At 41.5% G+C, this 20929-nt stretch overlaps 1 pseudogene; it reads right to left on the reverse strand.

Annotated features, from left to right (window-relative positions):
* Positions 1 to 18426: 18426 nt before the first annotated feature.
* Positions 18427 to 19770, reverse strand: LOC100341834 (Krueppel-like factor 5 pseudogene; annotated as a pseudogene).
* Positions 19771 to 20929: the final 1159 nt, after the last annotated feature.

The following is a 20929-nucleotide window of genomic DNA, read 5'->3' on the forward strand; positions in this document are numbered from 1 at the left end:
ACATCTTCATCTCTGGTTTTTCTACAGTTGGCGACATTTTTAAGTCAAAGTTGAGCAATGAAATTCATGCAAAAGGAATATCTATTCTAAAGTAAATTATAGAAAAAGAATTGTTTATGTTTGAAAAAAGTATATAAGATGGTTTAGTCTATTTGTGTTGGATATTGTCTATATTGAATTAACTAAAGAAACACTCAATTTTACAACCGTATTAGATAATGTAGGTTGACTGAAACTACCATATTATTTGAAATATTTAAATCACATCATTCCAAACTGAACTCAAGATTGAGTGGTCTTCTTTTGCTTCCAAGTAAGTAGTACATGAGATTTTGAGTGAAAAATAGCATGTGTTTTCTAATAAAGTTGAAATGTGGGTTAAGATTTAGAAAGAGTTATAAGGGGAGATCTAAAAAGAGAAAATACAATAGAAGAGAAGTAAAAGGCTAAATGCACAACAACTAATTGGGCAAGTACACAATAATGATTAAAGGGTCATTAGAATAGAAGAGATGTTAAGAAATACAAAGAAAAAAATCTTAGTCATCAAAATTAGAAATAGGAACAGTCAATTTAGGTTTTGAGTTGAAGATTTTTTGAAAACACTGTTTTTAATTTGAGAGAGAGAGAGAGAGAGAGAGAGAGAGAGAGAATCTCTTGCATTCACTGGTCCCCTCCACAAATGCCCACAATAGCCAGGATTGGGCCAGGCTGAAGCCAGAAGCCTGAAGTTCAGTTTGAGTCTCCCATGTACGTTCAGGGATTCAAGTACTTGAGTCATCATCTGCTGTCTTCCAGGACACACATTAGCAGGAAGATGGCTCAGAAGTGGAGTAGCCAGCACCCCAAACAAGCCCTCTGATATGAGATGCAAGAGTCCAAAGTAGTTGTTTAACAAACCTCAGTACAATACTGCTCCCAAAATTCACAACATAAAGTCTTCTACCAAATTCGTAAGAAAAACCCAGATATACAACTGAAAAGTAAGGAAAAGATATGAGCAGCTCATGAAAAACGAAATGCAATTGGCCCTTAAACCTAGGAAAAGATATTCAAAGTCACTCACAAAATTATAATTAAAGCACTACTGACAATATTTTTCCATTCTTAAATTGGCAAAGATGCAAAAATTTCATAACAATGTTCAGAGTATGAGTTTGTGGTTATAGTCTCCCCCACAGATAGTAGGTGTAGAGATTGGCTTGATAAAACAGCCAAGGAAATTTTAAAATTCTTTATTTCTTTATTTAAGAGAGAGCATGGGGTTGGGGGAGAGAGAAAGCGAGAGAGCGAGAGAATTTCCCATCCTTGTTTCACTCCTCAAATGCCTGGGAGCTGGGGACCCAGTATAATCCAAATCTCCCAAGTGGATGGGAGGGCCCACGCTCCTGACCCATCACCTGCTACCTCCCAGGGTGTGTGTTAGCAGGAGTTGGAATTAGGAGGAGAGCTGAACTCAAATCTAAGCACTTTGATATGTGCTGCAGGTTTCTTAACCACTCTGCCAAGTGAATCTAATTACTGTATTTCTCTACATAGCTATTCTACTTCTTAGGATTTTGTTTTCTTCAGACACACTTATGTAAGTGCATAATAAACTATGTTCAATGTTACCAGTTGAAACTTTCTTTAAAATAAAGATAGGCAACAATCTAAAGACCTTCCTATTGTCTATTGGGTAAGTAATTATGGTTCAACCATTAAAGAAAGTACTGTGTATTGTTTATAAAAAAAGAATGAGGAACATTTCTGTATGTAGGAGTGGAATAATTTATTTTAATAAAGAAAGCAAAGTGAATAACAGTGTATATTGTGCTGTCATATGAAGTTTTAACAGTTTAACATATATGCAACAATAAACGTAGACTTTAAGAATACATAAGAAACTGATATGGCCGGCGCCGTGGCTCAATAGGCTAATCCGCCTTGCAGCGCCGGCACACCGGGTTCTAGTCCTGGTTGGGGCGCCGGATTCTGTCCCGGTTGCCCCTCTTCCAGGCCAGCTCTCTGCTGTGGCCAGGGAGTGCAGTGGAGGATGGCCCAGGTGCTTGGGTCCTGCACCCGCATGGGAGACCAGGAGAAGCACCTGGCTCCTGCCATCGGATCAGTGCGGTGCGCCGGCCACAGCACGCCGGCTGTGGCAGTCATTGAGGGTGAACCCACGGCAAAAAGGAAGACCTTTCTCACTGTCTCTCTCTCACTGTCCACTCTGCCTGTCAAAAAAAAAAAAAAAAAGAAAGAAAGAAAAGAAAAAAAGAAACATAACAATTACTGCTTTTAGAGAGTAGTTAAAATAAAGTTTTGAAAATAAGTCTTTCCCTACCTGTCTTTTATAAGACTTGAATTTTGAAACTTTTCAATCTATGTCATACATGTAAAAGAGGTCCCTGGAACTCTCATACACTGTTGGGAGGGAATGTACATTAGTACGGTCATTCTAGAAAACAGTATGGAAATTAAAAAAAAAAACATCTAAAATTTAGGTGTTAAAATTAAAAAAAAAAACTAAAATTTAAACAACCGTATAATCTAGCAATTCCACTGCTGGGTATATGTCGAAAAGAAAGGAAATCAGTATGTCAAAAAGACATCTGTACTCCCACGTTTATTGTGTCACAATTAGGAAAAACCTAGATATGGAATAAACTTAGGTGTTTGTTGATGGATGAGTGGATTATTAAAAAATGGTAACAGAGAGAATGTTTGGCCTAAGTGATTAAGAAGCCTGCATCCCACATCATGCTGGGGTTCAATTCTGGCTCTGGTTCCTGACTCCAGTTTCTCGCCAAAGAAAACTCTGGGAGACAGAGGTGATGGCTCAAATAATTTGGTTTCAGTCTCCCATGGGGGAGAGTTGGATTGAGCTCCCAGCTGCCAGCTTCTATCTTGACCCAGTCCCAGCCATTGTAGGCATTTGGGGAGTAAGCCAGCAGATGGGAACTCTCTCTTCTGTCTGTTCATCTCTCTTGCTTTTTCTCTGAATCTCAAATAAATGAATAAAGCTGTTTAAAATTTTGCTTTCATGCAAGTAAATAGTAGAAAAGTGGTTATAAGGGAAGGGTGACAGGAGGAAGGTGGCACAGAGGGAGGGTGGTTAACAGGTACTAGGGTGCAGTAGGATATAAGGAATAACTTCTAATGTTCTATAGTACAATAAGATAACTATGGTTGAAAATAACTGTGTATTTTAAAATAACTAGTAGCAGGGATTTTGAATATTCCCAATAAATAGAAATGATAAATGCTTGAAATGATAGATAGATCACTTATTCTGATCATAACACATTGCATACATATATTAAAGTGTCCATAGCATGCATAGTTATTATGTGTCAAATAAAAGTGCCCCTTGATTTATAATATTAATGAACTCCTCTGAGGCTGTTGAAGCTTCAACTCACAAATTCATTTGCTCTGTTTTCCTCCTTCCCTCGTCTTCCTCCGTTCCTCCCCTGTCCTTCTTCCCTTCCCCCTTCCTCATTCTTTCCCCCAGCAGTAACAAAATAAATTTATTTTTAATCTGATGTTTGTGGACATTTTGCAGCAGAAAGATATTTGGGTTGTATGATATTCATAATATTCCTAGATTTTGAAATCCTCCTGGTTTCTTTGTAAAATTTGTTAATATAATAAGGTGAACAACTTTTGTATATTTCATGTATACAAATTTAGGAACACAGTGCTACTTCCCACCCTTCCACCCATAGTCCCGCCCTTCTTTCTCCTTCCTTTCTTATTCTTTATTTTAATGTTTACAATTACATACATTAAGTTTATTTTATAATCATAAGCTCCACTAAATAAAGAATTCAACAAATAGTAAGAAAAAAAACAAAAAACACTGTTCCTCAACAGTAGAGACAAGAACTGTAAACAATAATCAAATCTCAAAATGTCAATTTCACTCACATACATTACATTTTTTTGAACTCTGTTAGTTGCCACAGATCAGGGAGAACATGATATTTGTCTTTTTGGGTCTGGCTTATTTCACTAAATATAATTAATGGTTTCCAGTTGCATCCATTTTGTTACAAAAGACAGAATTTCATTCTTTTTTATGGCCGAATAGTATTCCACAGTGTATATATACCATATTTTCTTTTCATTGGCACCTGTACTGTCAATTTTTTTATTTGACAGGTAGTTATAGACAGTGAGAGAGAGACAGAGAGAAAGGTCTTCCTTGTGTTGGTTTATTCCCCAAATGGCTGCCACAGCCGGCGCTGCACCGATCTGAAGCCAGGAGCCAGGTGCTTCTCCTGGTCTCCCCATGCAGGTGCAGTGGCCCAAGCACTTGGGCCATCCTCCACTGCCCTCCCAGGCCACAGCAGAGAGCTGGACTGGAAGAAGAGCAACCGGGACTAGAACCGGGTGCCCATATGGGATGCCGGTGCCACAGGCAGAGGATTAACCAAGTGAGCCATGGCACCGGCCCCTGTACTATCATTTTTTAAATGCCAATAGGATGGTCCAAAATCATATTGCATTGTTTTAATTTGCACTTTCAAATTACAAATTTTTCTAATTTATATTAGCCATTTGGTTTTTTAAAAATAAATTAACATAATAAACAAGCACCATATATGGTTGATACCACATAAACATATCCAAATGTATGATAAATGTGGTGGTAGGTAATAAATGTGACTGTATCTTTCCAGAGTTAAAAATTTAAAGCAACTATTTCTCAAAATCCTACACTTTCTTAGTGGATAGAAAAGTAATTTACTAATTCTAAGTCCATCTATAGTTTGGATGTGTCATTGGACATAGAATCTTTTTTGTTGAACCCCCTGGTATCATGCCAGAATTACACTGTTGAGATACTTTTGCTTACAGTTTGAATTCTACTCTATTCTTTTGTTACATAAATTTTGGAATTGGAATTTTAAAAGGAATTACTTTATTATTATCAATGTAAAATTACTCTAGTGGTAAGTTTGAAATTTTGAAATTTTTATTTTCAAGGTTTTGCTTTTTTATATTCTGGAAGTACAAAATTTAACAATTTCTTGTCATCAAAGAACAAAGTTCTTTCTTTATTTTTTTATTTTTCACACAAGCACATTATGTAATGCCCAGAGATGATTCCAATTAAACCAACACTTTCAGAATAGTTGCATACAAAACATTTGTGATAAAGATAATTGAATCTAGTCCTGAAATTAAAAAAAAAAAAAGAAAACAGCTGCAATGGTCCAGATTTGGGCCTTGAACTGAGCTTGTTCAATCTTGCAGCTAATGCCTGTTGAAAGTAATTATGAGATTTTTATTCTGCTTTCTCATAGACCTGATGGCAGGTGACATTGCACATGACTTAGTCTACCTTTAATTTCCCATCTTGCAAGACCCTTGCTATTGTGGTTTCCTTCCCATCCTACCGCAGATAAACCATCCCACCACACTAAGCCAATGTGAGGTCTGTGAAGGTGCAGATAGTCCGAGTTTTTCTGCCATCAACTCTAGTTTCTTTAAATTTCTCTCCCAGGGCTAAAGTTTTTTTGTTTTGTTTTGTTTTGTTTTGTTTTTGACAGGCAGAGTGAACAGTGAGAGAGAGAGACAGAGAGAAAGGTCTTCCTTTGCCGTTGGTTCACCCTCCAATGGCCGCCGCGGCCGGCGCGCTGCGGCCAGTGCACCACGCTGATCCGATGGCAGGAGCCAGGTACTTCTCCTGGTCTCCCATGGGGTGCAGGGCCCAAGCACCTGGGCCATCCTCCACTGCACTCCCTGGCCACAGCAGAAAGCTGGCCTGGAAGAGGGGCAACCGGGACAGAATCCGGCGCCCTGACCGGGACTAGAACCCGGTGTGCCGGCGCCGCTAGGCGGAGGATTAGCCTAGTGAGCTGCGGCGCTGGCCGGGCTAAAGTTTTTATGATGAGGATTTTGCCGTCCTAAGTGGTGATGCAATCTTGTTTCACCATTTCACTCGTTTTTCACAGAGCTGGTCCCTCCCACTCCTATTCCTTCATGTTTTCCTCAAAGCCTTGGCTGTGCACCAGATGCCGCCTTTCTACCAACTGCTGAATGCTGGTCGTGTCGAGCACTGGCAGGCGCGCACAGCAAGCGGAGCAATGGCCGTGGGTGCACACCTGGTGTGAGAACAAGGTATTTCACTGCATTTATTTAGAGCTTCTTCTAGATTCCTCAGTAAAATGTTGTGCTTTTCTTTACTGTCACCACTGCATGTATCTTACTGAGTTTACTACAAAGTATTCGGAATTCATAGGCCCTTCTCCAATGGTTAGGTCCCTTTGCTGTGTTTCTTGTGTCCTATTGTGTTCGTTAGTACCTCTGCAGCTCTGCGCAGTACCCATGCTGTCAGAATAGCTCATGTGAGCTTTGAATACCACAGGTCTGGCAAACGTCATTTCTCCCTCTTGTGCTTGACAGTGACCACCTCTTATACTCCTTTTAAGACCTGTGGAGAGTTTACAGTGACCTACTGCTGGACCAAGAGCTATGCTTTCCATAAGCAATGGTTGACTGTCACCGTTTATACTGCCACCCCAGAGTGAGCACAGCACTTGTACTTCTGATCCCTGCCTGGATATCAGATTTCAAGCGTTTCCTGCCTCACAGGACTTCTACCCACCCAGGGCCCCTATAACAACCCTAAAAATGTCAGTTCCTTCTTCCCATTTGAATCCAGAGATTTGCGCCTATGCTTATTAAATGTCTATGTGATACCATAGGACACATAAAAGGAAATAATTTTGAATCAGAAAATTTCCAAAAGAAAGAAAAGCCATAGTTATTTTCTATTGAAATTCTTTGTCATAAGTAGGTTTTTGAAGGTAAAATGAGATCTTTCATCTACAATTTTCCCATTACCTTCCTGATTTATCGAGACAAAATACATGTAAAATCTACCATTTTTTAAAGGAAATTTCCTCCCATTTCTTTTTTTCCTTAGTTTTTATCCCCCCCCACACACACACTGGGCCAAATATCCTGTACATACCATATTTTCCCTATCCATTATCCATCAGTGGACATTTGGTTAACTTCCAGCTTTAACTATTGTAAATAATGTTCCAATGAACCTGGGTGCATGAGGTTCTTTTCAAGAATCTGCTTTAAGAGCTGGTGCTGTGACATAGTGGGTAAAGCTACTGCCTGCAGTGCCAGCATCCAGTATTGGCAGTGATTTGAGTCCTGGCTGCTCCAATTCCCATCCAGCTCTCTGCTATGGCCTGGGAAAGCAGCAGAAGGCCCAAGCCCTTGGGCCCCTGCACCCACGTGGGAGACCCAGAAGAGGCTCCTGGGCCCTGGTTTGGATCTGCGCACCTCTGGCCATTGCAGCCATCTGGGGAATGAATCAGCAGGTGGAAGACCTCTCTCTCTCTCTCTCTCTCTCTCCCTCTCTCTCTCTCTCTCCTTCTGTGTCTCTGTAACTCTGCCTTTCAAATAAAATAAACTTTTAAAAAATACACAAGTTTCTGCTTTAATTATTTTCTGAATGTTTACTAATTTAAATCTTTTGATCCTTCCTACAACTTTGTGAATCAGGTACTAATAATAGCCCAGTTTTATAGGTGATGAAATAAACTACCAACTGATTGTGATTCCAGAAGTCCTTCATTTAATACCACCTATGCCATTTTCCAGAAGAGAAATTCTCATGTTTTGCATTAGGAAATGGGACATATAGGAGAAAAATAAAAATCATGCTTGCATTTGGCTAACTATAAGCTAAGAGAGATGCATTAATTTTTGTCATTCATCCTATTCAAAGAATGTACAGTGAAAATGATACTCAGGTCATTTTTCTTCCCAGGAATGAACTGTAGAGTTGAGAGTTGTACAGATAATTCAGGAAAACATCCTGCTTTTGAGTTGCCTCTCAAAAATAAATTTTACTCAGATAATTGCTTTGATATGAATGGTTTATTAAAGTTATTTCATGTTTTCAACATTACACTCTCAATTCCATTTTTCTGTAAGCATAGCCAAAATAAAAAAGATAAGAAATAAATTAAATAGGAAAGGGAAAGGATTGATCTGTAAAAACCTCATGAAACAGAGCCACATTTTTAAACTGCTCCTATCTAATAGTATTACTATCCTCATGTAAGGACTTGAAATATGACTCTAGGAAGTATTTTAGGCATGGAAAGCCAAGACACTCTGGCAAAAAAAAAAAAAAAAAAAAAAAAAAAAAAAAAAAAAAAAAACTAAATGAAAGATCTCTGTGAGTGAGATCCCAGTGCCGTGGCTCAATAGGCTAATCCTCTGCCTTGCGGCACCGGCACACCGGGTTCTAGTCCCGGTCGGGGCACCGGATTCTGTCCCGGTTGCCCCTCTTCCAGGCCGGCTCTCTGCTGTGGCCCTGGAGTACAGTGGAGGATGGCCCAAGTGCTTGGGCCCTGCACCCCTTGGGAGACCAGGATAAGTACCTGGTTGCTGCCATTGCATCAGCGCGGTGTGCCGGCCACAGTGTGCTGGCCATGGTGGCCATTGGAGGGTGAACCAACGGAAAAGGAAGACCTTTCTCTCTCTCTCTCTCACTGTCCACTCTGCCTGTCAAAAAACAAAACAAAACAAAACAAAACAAAACAAAAAACAAAACAAAACAAAACAAAAAAACAAGTAAAGCAAAACTCTTCCACTGAAGGAAATATGGAGGATAGAGCTAAAATTACTATGATTGTTACTCTGATCAAATTTTTATAGTGAGATTTTGGGTGATAATAATGGAACCTCATCATAGGAATTTGGATGACAATAATAAGTTTAATGTGTTTCTTTTGGTTATGGGACAGGAACCCAACTCAAATTTATTGAAACATAAAGGGGTTTTCATTGATCCCTGTATACAAGAAAAGACTGAGCAGACAAGGCTGTCCTGGGCCTCAAGAATAGTTGGAGCCAGGCCTCAGGTGCTGTCAGCATCTCACGTCTCTGCCTCTCGCTCTGCCAGCTCATTTCCTTCTCTTTCAGATTCCTCCACCTGGTCGGAAGCACAGCCTACTGCCAACTCCCTAAATCTTTCACTGTTACCCACTGTACTGGACACTGTTCTTGGCCAACTCCTGAGGTCAATACAGTTGGGGAATTCTTTTCCTGTTTGGCCCAGGCTACCCACATCATGCACCTGCTACTTTTTGCCAAAGGACTTTCTCTGGTTGTGGAGTGAGTTGGGAAAGCAGATAGGGCAGGACAAAAGTACCAGGCAGTTTATAGCACAGAAATAACTCCCAGGCACAGAGGGCTGGGAAGGAGTGGATAAACACTTCACTTTCCTCTTAACTTGCACTTCCCCTTAACTTGGGGAGATAGATTCTACAGGCTCTTAGAGTCCCTGGAAGGAATGAGGACCATTGTTGCTTTCCTATTTCCTGTCTGCCACACTCTATCCTCATGCTTCCAGCTATCAGTTCCCAGATAAAAGACTTGTGCCCAAATTCTTTTATCAGAGTCTGTTTTGGAGAGATGAAAATTAGGACAATCACCAAAGAGTAGTTGGTCTGGGTTTCCTTTATGATCCAGTGTAAAAAGCAGAGGGAAATTCTTAGATTGGTCCATTCTCAATCAAGTGCTTACCCATTGGTCAATCAGCTGTATCCATGTTGCATAAGGACACAATCGCTATCACATGGCTAGAGTAGGAAATTAAAGTATTCAGAATCAGAGCAAAAGGGAGTGGAGAGAGGAGCAACTCAAAGGCACAGGATGAAATTATTCACTGAAAGTGGGTTATATAGTGGGAAGATACACTTATTAGATATATAAGACAGTAGGCATTTACCCATAGCCATTTAATAACATGTTATAAAATTTTGTCCTGAGTCAAGGTTTTCGGTAACTATATTTAAAAATAATTTCAAATTTAGAGAAAAGCTACATGGCTGATCAAGACACTCTCATATACCTGTTGCACAGATTTACCAATAGTTCATGAAATTTTTAAATTTTTTTATAACAATCTCTTTCCCCCTTTCTCTCTTTCTCTGTCTCGCTCTCTCTCAACACACACACACACACACACACGACACCACAGAATAGGTACAAATGTCTCTCTATATAAATGTGCACATTAATTTTTTATCTAAACTAAGAGAGTGCTTTGTGTAAGAGATGTTATGGGGCCTGGTGGCATAGCAGGTTAAGCTGCCGTGTGCAATGCTGGCATCCCATTTGAGCACCTGTTGCAGTCCTGGTTGCTCCACTTCCAATTCAGCTCCCTGCTAATGTGCCTGGGAAATCAGCAAAAGATGGCCCAAGTACTTGGGCCTCTGCCACCCTCTAGGAGATCCAGATTCTGGGTTTGGCTTTGCCCAGCCCTAGCCACTTTGGCTATTTTGGAAGTAAACTGGTGGATGGAGGATCTCTCTCTAATACTATTTTTCAAATAAATAAATAAATCTTTAAGAGAGGTGCCATGCCCCTTTACCCCTAAATACTTATATGTGTGGTTGCTAAACATAAGGAATTGTCTTACATAATTTAAGTGCAGAAATAACCTCATGAAATTTATAATTGATTTTTAACTACTACCTAGTCTGTAATGCATATTTAAGTTTTACAATTTATCACAATTGTATGCTTTTAAAGCAATTTTCCTCCAGTCCATCAGGCAACCAGGCAGCATATATTATGAAGACTCTTTATTCTCATTTAATTTGCAGCAGTTCTTTCAACCTTTATTTGGCCCTAGCGTTTTTGAACAATGCAGAAGCCAAGTATTTTATGGGATGTCCCCCTCACTTGTGAAACCAGTATTATTTTTAACTGGTGAATATGTGGGAAGCAGAGAGGGGTAATAACGGGGTCTTCTTCACATGTAGCCTTGACAGCCAGTTCATTAACTTTAGAGTGGTTTCCATGCTACGTTGTATTATATCTAGTTTTGGCTAGACTAAAACACAAGAGAGAAGGCCACTGATTTGAGGTAGACCATGTAGTACTACCGAAAAATGTTGGAACACGTGGATGTAATCAAGATATCAGTGATCATTTCTTCAAGTTGCACTTTAAAAAAAAATACTATTGAAAGATGGTCTCTAGCCAAAAACTTTATACACCAAGTGATTATGTTGAATGTATCATGGAAATTTATAGTTTAATGGAACTAATGATTATTTAGTGCATAGCACTAGGCTTAAGAAATTGGACAGTGGAAAGCCAAGATGAGATCTTACTGCCTTGGTGTTGACTTTTAGCCCAGTGTTCTTTACTGTTCAGCTGCAAGCGATCAAAACTGTGCTGCCCCCTGTATCTGCTTCTTGATTCCAGTTTGTGATTTGGCAGTAAACCAGTTTTCAGTGTATTTGATAATCTCATTATCAAACAAATGGAGCTTTACCAGGAGCATTCTCACTTTAGGGACTAATCCCAGAAAGAGTTACTTAAATTAAGGGGCTCTTTGCATACCTCAAAACATTCAGTCTGTCAACAGAAATGTCTCCATAGCTAAATGAGCAATTATTTTTATTTATTTGTTCACTGGCTGATTGATTGGCAGAAAGAAAGAGAGAGAGATCCCCAGGATCTCTCAGGAGCCAGGAACTCAATCTGGGTCTCCCACAGAGGTGGCAGTGACCCAAATACTTGAGCCAGCATCCACTGTCTTCACAATGTGCACACTAGCAAGAAGCTAGAATCAAAATTAGGTCTCTGTCTCTATCTCTCCCTCTAGAGCTAAAAGAAATAAAATATGGGGGCTGATGCTGTGGCATAGTAGGTTACACATCTGCCTCAGTGCCAGCACCCCATAAGGACACCAGTTCGAGTCCCAGCAGCTCCACTTCTGATCCAGCACTCTGCTGTGGCCTGGGAAAGCAGTAGAAGATGGTCCAAGTGCTTGGGCCCCTGCACCCATGTGGAAGGCCAGAAGGAAGTGCCTGGTTCTTGGCTTCAGATCAGCCCAGCTCTGGTCATTGTGGCCATCTGGGGAGTGAACCAGCAGATGAAGACCTCTCTCTCTGTCTCTCCCCTTCCCTGTAACTCCGCCTCTCAAGTAAATAAATAATAAATCTTTAAAAAAGGAAAAAAAAGTAGGGTAGCCAGAACTTGAACCCACATAATCCCTTCTGGGATGTGGGTATCCTAAGAAGTGTCTTAACTGCTACACCAAATGCCCACTCCACAACTGTTTCAGTACATCGATGTCTGCTGTTTCCATTTTTAATATTTTAGTTATTGCTTTTAACTGGAAAAAGTAGTCTCTACCGCATTATTTTAAAATGATGCACTCCAGGGGAATGCAGACCTAGCCTTCTCATACGTGACAGAACAAGGCATCTACATAGTCCCCTTTTCAAGATGGAGAAGTGATTGAAAAGCTGCCTGGTGAAGTGTAAAGTGCATAGTGTCAGTCAAATGGCGTTCCAAAGCCTTTCAGGCAGTAGTGGTAGTACGGCTTGGCCAATTTATCTGTTTTGCAGATTCTTCATCCATGTAATGGGAGTGATAACCTCAGGTAGTTGACTCTGGTATTGTTATGTACTCCTCAGGATGACAGAAGGTGTATTTTAAAATATCTGTTGTGTTGTCAATGCTCTCTAGATTATTTTAGCCATTATTTTCAACTGCATAATTGTCCAAGACAGTGCTATCTAGAGAGAATAAGAAGTCATATCACTACAGAATGAGGCAACTGATCTCTGCAACTAGTGGTGAAATCATCTGAGACTGTCATCAACAGTCCACAGCTACCGTCTAAGCTTCTTCGTTGCAGGTCTGCAATCAGCAGTGAGGGGCAATATTCCCCTTCTCTGTCCCACATCTCTGTCAGGTTAGTTGGATTGAAAAAATAAAACAAAACTCCTTTCACTCTGCAAAGCTGCCCTCAGATTTTATTTTCATAGGTTTCACCAGCATAAAACAGTTTTGGGTTTGGAGATCCTTATAGCAGGGTTTGTTCTGCATTCCCCTTGGGTAGTCATTGCTGAACTTACATACCCATGCTGTGGCCTACGTGCCCATAGTATGCTAATGAGAAGAGATATGGTAAATGCATTTGTTGAAATGCAATATTATCCCTATGCTTTTCATTTTTTTCTATTAGTTTTGTCACCTCTAAAGTCAATTTCTAAAATGAAAATTTTAGAAAATTCTTGGGAACATTTCCTCCAAGCTTAAAGTCAATAATGTCAGGCTTGGCATCAATGACAAAGCCTTGAAAATGGAACCCATAATGGAAACTGCAGCTCAGCCATGTAATCACATGCAGACTCCCTTACCGCTTGAATGAATGGATTTCTCTCCTTTCCAGTCCTGTGCAGTTGTTCTTCTATTCACTTCCTGTTTGAATGGAAAAGATACCAACTGCATTAGCCATTATCTGTATGAATGTATGGTTCAGATGCTCCTGAGTTCTTCAGTGTGTTAGAAAAATATTTCAAAAGCATTTGCCCAGCACATAAAAATCAGAGAACAGGGTGGAGGCAGTCACTACCCAACCCCCCGGTTGTAGCAGGCATTTCCTCTACAGTCTCTGACAGATAGCCAACGAGGTTCTTTTTCATTCAAAATGATCAAATAAGTCATCTAAGGGAAAAAAAAGGTGAAGTTCTGTGTTTTGGGCTCTATAATTCTTCCCACTTTATTTTAAGCATTGCCTTCCAGAAACAGAACCTGGAAAAAGGAAAGCAAACTAGAACGTTGTGTGAAACTAGAACATGGTATGAACACATACACACATGCACTGAAAGTATTAAATAGCAGTCTAGCGGAGACACTGCTGGGCCTGACCATGAGGACTGGGCATCTTACAAGAGCAGTCACACGCCGGGTGCCACAGCATTTCAGAGCCAGCTGTCCTGGGTATGCTTTAGCAGGGAACTGTCAGTCATGAGGCTCCCTGAGGTTCACTCTGCTGTGATTATTTCAGGAGGCCAGTGGGTGAAGAGAAAGCTCTGCCAGCTGAAAATAGAACCAAATATGATAAAAAGTACAAGTAGATTTCTACTGACGTGCCATAAGCTTTGTTTCTTGGTAGGCTCATGTTGTCAAGAATTTCTTTTCTGCCTGCCTTTTTGATCTGTCCCTTGGGAGGTTTTTTATGCTCAGTCCTGGTTAGATGTTGAGCCTTCCAGGCAAAGATGACCACTCATGTTGAGCTACAGTTTCCACCAGTGCCTCATTTTACATAGGGGTGGCATGTGAGGTGCAGAAATGATTGTGGAGGGCTGGGAAGGAACAGCTGTCTGTCACATAGTAAACAGGGACGGCTGCAGATCAAGGCCCAGCTGAATAAAACACATGGCCGGCTGCAGGAACCAAGCAGAGCTGCAGAAAATTGAATTCTTCCTCCTAGCTCCTGACCTATCCAATCACAACTCGAGAGTTATTCTTAATGAGTTAGTTCCTCGTTTTTATTTTACTCCCCACATTTGCTTGTGATTTTACTCATAAGAAAGGGAAATCCTAAAACACGAAGAAAACCAATATTTCACGTGTTTGAGTTCAAGTTTTCACTGAAACCTAACGTAGGCTAACTATGAGGCACTCCCAGAATGCAGCTGTGTTCTCAGTAGCTGAAGTCTCTCAGTGCCCGTAATTAGAATGAGTGCTCTTATGCAATCAATTACTGAGCCTTGAGCATACCTTAGAGTTCCTGTGTATTACCTGCCAGTTCCATAAAAGTGGAAAATGAAGGTGATTTTTAAGTTTACTTGATGTTGGATATGACTTAAAAAAAAAAAAAAAAACTCAGCGGCTGCAGAACTGCTATGTTTCCTGGCACTAGTGTGGCCAGAGCAGCCTGTTTACCAGGTTTAGACACAGCTGACTTTCAAGACTCAAGAAATTCTGGTAGTCAGTGTTTGCTTAGGGCTGTTCCACCCGCTCAGCTGGGCAATGCTGCTTATCAGCCATGGTGTACTGACCATCCTTGATGTGCCTGGCGCTCTACTGGATACTTTGGAAAATCACGAAAGAAGCAGATGATACTCATTAAATTGTCAGCTTCTCAAGTGTTGACAATTTAATGAGAGAACAAGACAAAACACAAATAAATAAACACCTGTAAATAAATGGACAAACTGAAACTCAGCATGGCTCATTGTCCCTGGACTGTGGTTAGGCTCTTAGGCTCTGAATGTGTTACTCCTGTGTCAAGGGCACTAGTAACGGATACCACTAGCTGTTCAGGAAATAAAAGATTTTCTTGATATATTTTCTGTTTTCTCCTAAAAGTAGTAATGGTAGTATCAAAGTTACACAATTCCTAACTAGTAAAATACACAACACAGCTTTGACTGAGAAATAGAAATATTCTCAAGTGTCAGCAATGATCCTTGAATTTAGCAAAGCAGTCAGTCCCTATCTGCTATAGTTAATATGCTCTGTTTTGGAACTAAATGGCAAGAATAACACTGTGAGATTCTGAAAATAGACTTTATAATTCCATGGATCAAAACTAGTATTGTCAGTTTAGTTAATTCATTCAAGAAACACTGACTGCCAACTATTTGCCCAATACTGTTCTAGATGCTAGAGATTTAAGAATTAGTAACAGAGCAAACTTTCTGTCAGTAAGTTCACAGTGTGAGTGAATGTAGGTCAAGGGGGAATTTTGAGTGGAGTGCAAGCAAGCAGAAAATATTACCACACAGCAGTGAATAAAATGATTTTTATTTTGTACCTTTGGATTTTGTGGTGGGCTACAGGAGGTTAGCAATTATATTATTGCTAATGTTTCTTATGTGCCTGAACTTTCTGTTGTTGGGTTTGATTATTGACAGTCAAATAATTAAAGGAAAAAAGTAGAGTTATGTTATCTCCTGGAATTCCAAAGTTCTGGGCCAGTGAAATGCTTAGGCATAATCATACAGGGAAAGAAAGTTTGCAACAATCACTGTCAGTACCTGGCCCATCTCCTCTCTGCCTTATCATTGTAGTTCACTACAATGGCTGACTTCCAACAATCTAAAGGTTTTCTCTGGCATGGGGTGGCCGGACTCCATATGCCAGAGATTTAATGTTCCTCTCCTAGCCCTTCATTCCCACCAATAATCATTGGAAGTAGCTGTGTAAATACTCCAGCTCCTTCACTCCTCTGGTAGGATAACCCTGAGATTATGGACACCATAGGAGGGAGAGAAGCTATGAGCAAAATAGAGACCATTTGGCAGTGGAAAGAGAAGTGAAGAGAGACACAGAAGCAGAAATGGAGTTTGCACAGGTACTGTCTTTGTGGATTAGACAAATTGTGGATGGAAATATTCAGAAAAAAATCACATCAGAATATATTCAGACTTTTTCCTTGTTATTATTCCCTAAAGAATACAATAATATTTATACAGAATTTACTTTGTATTAAGTATTTTAAGTAATTTAGAGATGGTTTCAGTATATAGGAGTCAAATTATATAGGAGAAGGCACATAGGTAATATGCAAATACTATTCCAATCATATAAAGGATTGAGCATCTGCAGATTTCGGTATCTGCAGGAGTACTAAGACCAATCCCCCATGGACAACAAGAGACAACTCTAATTCACTAAATTTACATGGGTTCATTTAATACTTGTCAGTGCAATCCTCTAAACTTCCTACTAATTCTTTCCTATATTTTGTACTATTCCATATATCTTTAAGCCAGCAGGATGAGCCTCACGTGGGAACTTGTTAGAGATATAAATTTCTAGGACCCATTTCAAACCCACTAAATCAGAAATTCTAAGGTCAGATTAGCAATGTGATTCAATAAGCCCTCTGAGTATTTCTGATGACATGCTAACATTTGAAAATCACTGCTTTTGACTTTAAAAATAACCTGGATCCAGATCTGCTTACAGAAAATATTCAAAATATCCTTACAGATGACCATGAAACAGCTTTAAAAAGAAAATATATTATTTTAAAAAATGTATTTGAGTGCTACTAGGCCTATATTTTGCTATTGGTTGATGACGATGCTGATGAGGATGTGGGTTACATGTGTCTACGTTTTTCGGTTCTAGGTATGCCAAGCCCTGTGGTGTGCTAGTGAATGCTCAAGAACCAGTTCTCTGGAGGGGAGAAAAAGACACACCCTCATTTATAGATATGCTCACTTCTGGGATGCAAATTCTGCTGGCAATTAATATTTCTTTTTTTTTTTCTTTTAGGTACTTTTTATTTTCCAAAAAAATTGTCGTTAATATATAAACATCTCATTCTCTCAAAAAATTCTACAACTATACAGCCGTTTGCTCCATTATTTGCATAGGAAATGACCACAATACAAAAATAAGAGGGAAAAAGAAGCAAAACAGCAACCAACTTATGCTTTTTATGTAGGTAATGTTTCCACGTATAAACATTTTGAAGCCTCTTACAAAATTATTTACACCGTTTGTCATCTATTTACACATTTTAAGAGCAACTCTTCTAACAAACAAAACTATAATTTATCAAGTTATGAAAATTGTTTTCTAAAAAAACGTACTATATTACCACAAAATAAATAAAGATAAACAATATTTTTAAAACAAAATTAAATTTTCATTTCAATTAAGACCCCTTTTGGCATTTTGCTTATGGATTCTGCCCTTCGGTTAGCAGCATCAGCATCACATTACCGTTTCCTATTGCGTATGTGTAGCACTTGCTGCCTCACCTCTTCAACGTAGCATTTCTATTTAAAGGCAGACACTGAGTCAGTATGAACAGATCAACTGAACTGCACTGTAATTTAGATGAAATTACTGTGTCTCACTGTACATTACATGCAAAACCCACATAAATTGTCATTTATCCGACAGTACTGAACGAGCAAACATCTCGGTATAAGAAAACGTCATCAATTCAGCATTGCCATATGTGAAAACTACAGTCCTTCTTAAAAACGATACTGCGTTTAGCTTATTGTAAGAGGTTTAACTTTCGTATATTTAACTATCTTTAAGCTCTTCAGTTTACAATTCATATAAAACGTCTGTTTTATTTAAAATAAACACTGCTATTTTAATCAGTGCATGGAATTTGCTTTTAAAGTTCATTGAATGATTACTATTCCTTCCCCTTAAAGAAACGAATTTGGTGGTGTTGGAAGGCATCTTACCACAGATTCTGAGAATGCACTCATGGTTATTTCCAGAAAGAAAGATGATTTTCCCCCAAAAGAATCCTAAAAAGCTTGTAATAAACCTATAAAGCTGATTTGCATATTTACAAAATCTTGAATAGCAAATATAGGCAACTCATATATAAAAAAAAACCCAAAACACATTTGTTCAATGGCTATTATTTGTGAATTGCCAGGTACTGCTGCGCACCTATCGGGAATCATCTATCCTCAAAAAACCTACTCGACGTCAAGTAAAATCTTGACACACAGTCTATCCATCCTTCTTCCGGCGCCTGCCTGCTGACTTGTTTACTAAACACTGTCCCGTTAAGTGGTGGCGCCCCCGCCCCACCCGCATGCGGCTGCCTGTCAGGAGATGAAGCCAGGAGGGCTGCGGAGCCTGGGGCGGCGGGCGGCTGGCGGCTGGCGGCGGCGCTCAGCTCTGGTGCCGCTTCATGCGCAGGGCCAGGTGGTCCGAGCGTGAGAAGCTGCGGTTGCACACCCCGCACTGGAAGGGCTTGGCGCCCGTGTGCTTCCGGTAGTGGCGAGTCAGCTCGTCGGAGCGCGCGAACCTCCAGTCGCAGCCTTCCCAGGTGCACTTGTCCGGCTTCTCACCAGTATGAGTCCTCAGGTGAGCTTTTGTATAAACTTTTGTGCAGCCAGGATAATCGCAGTAGTGGATGGGATGCGGCGTTTCTCCAGGTCGGGGTTACTCCTTCTATTGTAACTGACAGGTTGGATGTTTTGCGAATTGACTGGCAGGGTGGCAGGTACATTTGGGTTGTGAATTGCCAGCTTGGAAGCACTGGTAGCAGCATAGGATGGCAGCGAGGTTAAATTCTGGAGCATCTCTGCTTGTCTATCGGGACTTCCAGGCTCTGAGCTCGGTGGTGATGGGGGAAAGTAAGTGGCCTGTTGTGGCAGAAACTGGCTTGGCATTGTGTATGTGCAAGGGGGCATGCCCTGGAATTGCTTCGTTGCAGTCTGTGGAACGGCAGAGGTGTGTGTGTTCAGGCCTGCCATGGCGGCGGACATAGAAACATTGAGAGTGTCCATCACTGCTGTCTGGTTTGTAGAACTGGGCACATCTAGATCCGGTGTGTTCAGCAGCTGGTACAGGTGGCCCTGCTGGGGACGGACAGAAAGACGAAGATCTGGTGTCGGAAGTTCTTGTTTGATAAAGATATTGTTCACCTCTGGAGCTGCGGCCTGGTGGGAGCTGAAAATACTGGTGAACTCGGGGAGGGCCTGGGTCGGGCCGGAGGAGGGGCGGTCGTTTCACTCTGGTGGCTGAAAATGCTAACCGGCGCTGTCTTGACGTGTGTTATGCACGGTCTCTGGGACTTGCAGAGGCCAGTGCTCAGGTGAGTGCTGTCAGGGAGGAAGACGTTCGTGTTGATAGTGTAAGGCAGCCCTTCACCGTCAGTGCCACTGAGGCACTGTCTCGTCTACACTTTTTATGCTCTGGAATTATCGGAACTGGAGGAAGCGGAGGTGTCAGGCACTTTTCCTTTCACATCTTGTCTGGACCAGCTCCTCCGGGGCAGCCGCGGGCCCGCGGCGGGCGGCGGCGCCGGCTGCGGGGGCTGCGGGGGCGGGTGGTGGTGCGAATGCTTCAGCTCCTCGCCGGGGCAGAGCGCGCGTCGCGGGCCGGGTTTGCGGCGCCCAGCACCGGCTTGAGCTGAGCGAACACGGGCTCGTCCTGCGGGGCCGGCGGCTGAGGCATGGGTCCCAGGCGGGCGCTCACGGTCAGCACCCGCGTCGCCATGGGCGCTCGCTCGGGGGGCGGCTCCGGGCGCGGGGCGCGGGGCGCGGGTCGAGCGCGCTTCCCACCTCGCCCTCGCTGGCTCGGGCCGGCGAGCTCGGCGCGGGGCCGCGGACACGGGAGGGGAGGTTCCGCGGGGCCCCCTCAGCCAACAGCAGGCAGTTTTCGAAGGCGCGCACGAGAAGCCAAGCTCTTCCGCTCCGCCACGCGTAAACGCCAGCGTCCTCCGGGCGGGCGGCCACTTGCTCCCGCCCCGCCCCACCGCGCTCTCTCACTGGCCGTAGCCCCTCCTGCCACAGCCCATCTCCGAGAGCGCGCCTACCTGCCCCGCCGACAATTACTATTTCTTTCATACAATTAAGCATAAATTCTGGAATATAGTTGTGTTTTTAAGGATTCATTCATTCATTCATTCATTTAAAAGGCAGAGTCACAGAGAAAGAGGGAGAGACAGAGAGATTGATCTGCTGGTCCATTCCCCCAAGTGGCCACAACAGCCAGGTCTGGGCCAAGCTGAAGCCAGGAGCCAGGGACTTCACCCTGCTCTCCTACCACGGTGACAGGGGCCCAAATACTTGGTCCCTCAAGGCTTTCCCAGGCATATTTGCATGGAGCTGGATTGGAAACAGAGCAGCCAGGTCTTGACCTAGCATTCCAAATGGAATGCTTGTATCACAGGTGTCAGTTTAACCCACTGTGCCATATGCTGGCTTCTGGAACATAGTAATTATACTTAAATGTTAGTTGAATGAATTGTGAAAGAATAAACTAAGGATGACCCCAGAATTTTATTTTTGTGGTAACGAAATTTCTTTGTGAATGAGGACTTTAACATCCCATACCGTTCTTTCTGAATTGTAATAACTTTCACAAATGTAACAACAGAAAGAAAACTTGAATGAGACATGCATGTACTTAGAATATATTCTTTGAGTAGCACTCTTTATTACATACTGCAACAAATCAGGCTATTTAAATACAGACCATTTTCAACATAGCACTTTATGACAATTAAACACTTTACAAATCAATTTTATTGTTCCTTTCTTCAATCTCAAGAGGTAATAGATACGAGTTCCCTATTTTCACAGATGAAGAAAGTAGGGCACAAAGAGATCATCAAGCTTTCATGTGGTGTGTTAATAGAACAACTGGGATAAGG

This window comes from Oryctolagus cuniculus, chromosome 8 (assembly GCF_964237555.1).
Source record: "Oryctolagus cuniculus chromosome 8, mOryCun1.1, whole genome shotgun sequence".
Lineage (NCBI taxonomy): Eukaryota > Metazoa > Chordata > Mammalia > Lagomorpha > Leporidae > Oryctolagus > Oryctolagus cuniculus.